General features: G+C 33.2%; 1 long non-coding RNA gene across 1 annotated transcript; it reads right to left on the reverse strand.

The window, feature by feature from the left end:
• Nucleotides 1–3,453: 3,453 nt before the first annotated feature.
• Nucleotides 3,454–4,590, reverse strand: LOC120180019. The gene is made up of 2 exons (XR_005521659.1): nucleotides 4,274–4,590; nucleotides 3,454–4,029 (listed from the first exon to the last, which is right to left on the reverse strand). It is a non-coding gene; the product is annotated as an uncharacterized LOC120180019 (long non-coding RNA).
• Nucleotides 4,591–5,887: the final 1,297 nt, after the last annotated feature.

The following is a 5,887-nucleotide window of genomic DNA, read 5'->3' on the forward strand; positions in this document are numbered from 1 at the left end:
GGCAATTTGGGGTATCTCCTCTGTATGACATTGCAAAACCAATTAGGCTACACTTTTGTTGAAGAAGTTCAGTGATGATCATAGTCTTGACAAATGAAATGATGGAGTGGATAAATTTGGTTTAGGTTAGTTGATTGGGAACTAAACTCTAATTATGGGATTTCTTGATCATCTTCGACACCTAGACTATAATAAGTTCTTCTCAATGAGCTTAATAAATTTTAAATCCGAGTACTTAAAACGTTAATGAATTATTATTCTAAAATAAATGAATAAAACTAAGCTATTCTATTAAAGTAATTGGTTATAGAAGCAAATCAAAAGCCCTGGCTTTATGAATATATTGCATTCAAACCATGATATTAATCAAATACCTGGCAATTCAATGTTTGCTCCACTATGATTGTCAAGTCAATCACTTTGTGACGAGATGAATCCTTCAACTATGCCTGAACAATGGCAAATTAAACTAAATAAGTTTCAAAGAATAAAGGCAATATTGCCTATGGTTTGAATTATAATGAGTTTCGGTGGAAACTAGACTAAGGGAGTTGAGAAACATTTATTATAGTCAACTTCACACAGACATACATGAATATTATCTTTATAATGATGTCCTTGCATTATCTATGCTAAAGGAATCTATGAAGTTTGAAAAAATGGAAGATTTCATAGAATCGAAATAGAAGTGTTCTAAAAGGTTTAGTAATTGATTATGTTAAGTTGCATCATTTTATCTTCATCCGATTAAAATGCCAAGCCAAGATAGAGGGGCATGTCACATTGTTTGCAAGGACTGAGAAAGGAGGGACATTTCAAGGATTGAAACCTTATAAAAATAAAGAACCAACCCTTCATCTTAACACTTGTCAAAGAGTTATATATACCATATGTATTTTTGAAAAAGAAAAAAAATGTATATTTGATTTACCTAATATTCATTGAATTAATCATTTGTTTCAATTATGAGTCCAAAGTAATGAGCATTCTTTTGTTTTATAATATTCTTTCATTCTTTTAAAACTTAAAAATAGTAAAAAGGAGGAAAACATTTTCAAACAGGACAATCTCTCGAGAAAAAGGAGGTCCTTGAATATAATAAGACTTGTTCTCCCTCAAATGAATAAGTGAGAAGAAAGAATAAGAGCCAAGACAAGAAGAATAAACAACATAGGAGAAATGAAGACATTCTTCATTTTCTTTCGAAGCAATGAAGTTTGAAATATCAAAAGACTCAAGAACAAAATTTCTCATACTTTGTTGTGACATCATCAACATCAGATCATGAAGTAGGCAATTTCCTTAATAAGATGGGCTTGTGATTTTTGATAAATGATAGAAGAGTGAGGCCAGTCAAGGATGAAATTTTGGCACCCAAATAGGGATGATTCATGAAAGTACACACATTGGGGAATGACCAAAGACCCAGATCATGTTGAGATAATAAGGTTTAGACCGAAAAAAAATATAGAATGAGCCTCACAACTTGGAGTGCCATTGGAAGACCATGAATTTAGGCATAGCTTACCTTGTAAAGTGAACTAGTCGAGCATCAATTAACCGTAGAGTCCTTGAAAATTAACTCTAATAACGCAATTGAGTCAAGGACAGAAAAGGGCATCAAGGTCATATTTCTGACCACATCAAGACTCAAGAAATGAAATATTTCTTTTGAGACATTAATGCAGATAAGAGGAAACGAAGACACAAAGACCTAAGATGATAATATGGCTCTTCAAATATGCAAGCTTGAAATTATAAGTTGCTACACTCATATCTGAGTAAATCCTAGAAAAGAGTGATCAAGTAGACGAAGACTGAGTTCTCCACTTTGGAATCAAAGGAAAATTGAATCAACATTTATGCATTCATGATAACATCATTTGCATAAAAGAAAATGCATTACATTGATACATTTAATTGTTTTTGCGTTTCACACATAAACGCATGGTTTTTATAGATCTTCCAGTGAAAAGAGAATATTCATGATGCTAAAATCCCAACGAGTGAAAGCTAGAATTCAAACCTCAAATATAGAGAATCATGTTTAGAGAGGCAGAACATGAAGAACATATGGGCCCGATTCACAGAAGAAGCATTACTTTGAAGTGGGGCATGTTACCTGACCATTAAAATGTTTTATATAATTTGAAAAATGAGAAAGCGATTTTCAAAGTTTCTCATTTAATGTTTTCAGAAAATGAAATTTTTGAAAAGTAAGAAAGCGACTTCCAAAGTTTCTTACCTAGTAAATTATTTCCAAAATTGGTAAGCCTTTCGGGCCATCAGTAAGTCTTTCAAGCATGATGATTAAATCCTTCAGGTCATTTGTCAGTCTTTCGAGCAAGATGATAAGTCCTTCGGGCCATCTATAAGACCTTTGGTCAAGATGCTTTCATATGATGTTTGTGAAAAATGAGAAAAATAATTTTCAAAGTTTCTCATTTAATGTTTTCAGAAAATGAAATTTTTGAAAAGTAAGAAAGCAATTTCCAAATTTTCTTTCCCATTAGACTATTCCCTTTCAATTATGATGATTAAATCCTTCGGGTCATCTGTCAGTCTTTCGAGCAAGATGATAAGTCCTTCGGGCAATTTATAAGACCTTCGAGCATGATTTTTTCATATAATATTTGTAGGAGAATGAGGAAACGATTTTCAAAGTTTCTCATTTAAAATAAAAAATAAAACAACAAAAAAATAAAAAATTGATTAAAAAGAAAAAAGAATAAGAAAAAAAAATGAGAGAAAAAAAAATGATAGGAATAAACCCTCAGATGTGCTAATTAATTAAAATTGTGTCTTTGCAGGTTCATCACTTATGATATCGGGTAAGCCAAGCGTGAAGATGTTCAGATTCAGAAAAGAAAACCATTCCATTGAAAGATGATGGAACAGATTGATACAGGAGCGAAGAAGAGTAGAAGAACATATTCTTCTTCTTTCAGATTTGGTTTTACTGAAGAGAAGCGAAGCAAATCAAGTTCGATTCAATCTTCCCTAAAGAACAGTGAAGTGAATCAATTTTTTTTGAGATTTGATTACCTGAAAGTGTGGACCAGATCAAATCCAACTTACCTTGAAGTTAGAGTGGAGTGAATTAACCTTTAGATTTTCTCATAACCAGACAAATATGATCATCATTTGATCTTTGCACGACAATAAGCAAAGAGGGACAACTATAGATGGTCATTTTATCTAGTGATTCCATTCGAGCTTCGTTTGGGTTTATATATTATTATTATAATTAGTTATATATTTAGTGTTATATTACAACTATCAATTAAGTATGAAATATTAATTACCATATTACTATTAGTTATATTTATCGATTATTATTGTTTAATTAAATAAGTTAACTATTAATGTGCGTTTATATGTTATACATATTATTATATAAAGTATATAAATAAATAACTAATGGTAAATGTAAATATATATATATATATATAATAGAACACTAATTAAATGTTTAATTTATAGGCCCAAAGTAATTACTAAACAGGCCAATTAGCAGCCAATGGCCCGAATAACAGCCCGGAAGATTAGGGTTGGGAAACCCTATCTGTATCAAGCCTACAACACCACCGAACGCTAGCCCTCAAATAGGAGAAGTATCCAACGGTCGAGATGGGCAAAATTAAGTCTAACCCTAAGATCAATCTACTGGCATTGCCGCACAATGTAACACGTCAGATTTTGGTTTTATCTAATGGTTCAGAATAAATGGTACAAAGTTTAGGGTTTTCTAAGCCCTAAGGATCCATGCGCAGCCGATTTTTGGTCGTTGGATCTAGTTCCAAGATCTAACAGCCCACAACATTTTGAAAGTCCCAAGCTCGTACACTGAAGACTCCCCATCTTCTCGGACGGTCAGATCTCGCATTTGGAGGGCACGCTCGTCGCTCTAGCTCTTGCCCAAGCTTATACGCATGTACGTCCCAATCGTTCCCTATTGTACCTGAAGCACCAGGCTCGTGTGCCGCCCTGGCCATGTCTCATTTACCACAACAACGGCAGTAGCAGAGGCTCCCCCGACACATGTAAACAAACAGATGAGAAAAATCAGAAAAACAAAGAAAAACAAAGAAGATATAATATCAGCAATCATCAACCAAGGGGGAATCAAAGAAACAAAAAAGAAAAACAATATTTTTCTATCGAATCATCAATCATCAGTAAAAAAAACCCCAAGAAACTAAAAACCTTATTTTATGACCGACCGACCAAACAACGAAAAAGAAAGAGAGATCTCGAGGAAAAGAAACCTTACCTTTCCCGTCCGAAAAACATCATCGTCTTCCCCTAACATCTAAACTCCATTGAGCCGCAGGAGGTAACATTCCTTTCAAGTTTGTTTTGGGTTTGATAGAGGTGTTTAGTCAGGCTTCAATTTGGTTTTGAGATCCGAATCACAAAACGGGGAAAGAGGTGGGCTGTTTAGGATCTTTAGGCCCCTTACTGGGGTTGTTAGGTAGTGGTGGCCATGGTGGTTGTCCTTAGTTGGAGAGAGGAGTAATAGAAGGTGAGAAAAAGAAAAGAAGGGAAGTTAGGAGGAGAGAAAACAACTAAGTGAGGGAAAATAAGAAGCAAAATGGGCTAGGGTTAGATCTTTGTCCAAAATGTCATATTTATTCAAACGCCAAAACGGCGTCGTTTCGTATAGGGTAAGGGATACCCGATTTTGTGCCTCGGAATGGGATATTTACTGTGTAAGCCACGCTGGTTTTTGCTCTATTCCATTTTGGTAATATTTTATGATTTTTGAATTTTCGATTTCATCTCCCTATTTTCGCGCTTCATCCCTGGGCTGAGTTATTTTGAATTTTCATCTGTATTTTGTATTTGACATGTAATTTTATTAAGTTGCATTTTAATCCCACATGTAGTTATGGGTTTATTACAATTTTAGTGCCTAAAATTCAAAACTTTTATGCTTCGTGACTTGATGTTTGCCTAGTTTTTGATTTTAGATTTCATTCCTTTTTATTTTAGTCACTATATGATGTCCTTTCATGTATGTAAATATATATTTAATTCCTTTTGGTTGGTTGAGTATAACGTATCGTGTTTGGGAATTTATGTTATTGTTAAATTAGGTTACGCATGCCATTAAATTTTATTTATTCCAATCTAAATAAAATAGCATGTTATTTAATTTTATGTGTTTAAATAAGCATGTTTATTTGTACACATAGGTTTAGGTGTAATTTATCCTTTCAAAACTGACATGATACACCGGTGAGCACAACTCGATACAACTCAAATAATTGGATTAAGGGTAATACCCCGTCATTTTAAGTTCGTCGATGAGTGATTGTCTCAACGTATGAGAATTTTAAAATGAAGGTGTGTCCCGTCAAATAAAACCCTAAAACTTGAATGCACTTAAAATTTAGGAACGAAAGAAAATGAAATATTTGTATATTTAAATTCATCGACATCTTTAGGTAATCGAATATCCTTATTCTTTCTAAAAGGGTTTGGTATTTTCTTTAATTTAATTTTCTTTATTTTATTTCATGCATTTGAACATTACAATGGAACTGTAATATTTTCGATTGGAGTAGGAATTGACTGCCTCAAGGTATGAGAGGTTGATTCTTCTCATGGGAAATAATCAAATATTATTATGTTTCGTTCTAAAATTCGAAGGAATTTATTCGAAGGGATCATTAACTAAATTAAATTCGAACTTGTAAATTTCATTGCAAAGACAATTAACTAATCGACTAGGTATCAATTTAGGGCATTGTGGGGGTGCTAATCCTTCCCCACGCGTAATCGACTCCCGAACTCAATTTTTTTGGTATGTAGAACTAAGACGTTGTTTTAATAAAATTAAAATTATTTTATTTAAATGACATCCATTTTTGGTGCCCAATCA

The sequence above is a fragment of the Hibiscus syriacus genome, unplaced genomic scaffold, assembly GCF_006381635.1.
Source record: "Hibiscus syriacus cultivar Baekdansim isolate YM2019G1 unplaced genomic scaffold, ASM638163v2 tig00112487_pilon, whole genome shotgun sequence".
In the NCBI taxonomy this organism is placed as follows: domain Eukaryota; kingdom Viridiplantae; phylum Streptophyta; class Magnoliopsida; order Malvales; family Malvaceae; genus Hibiscus; species Hibiscus syriacus.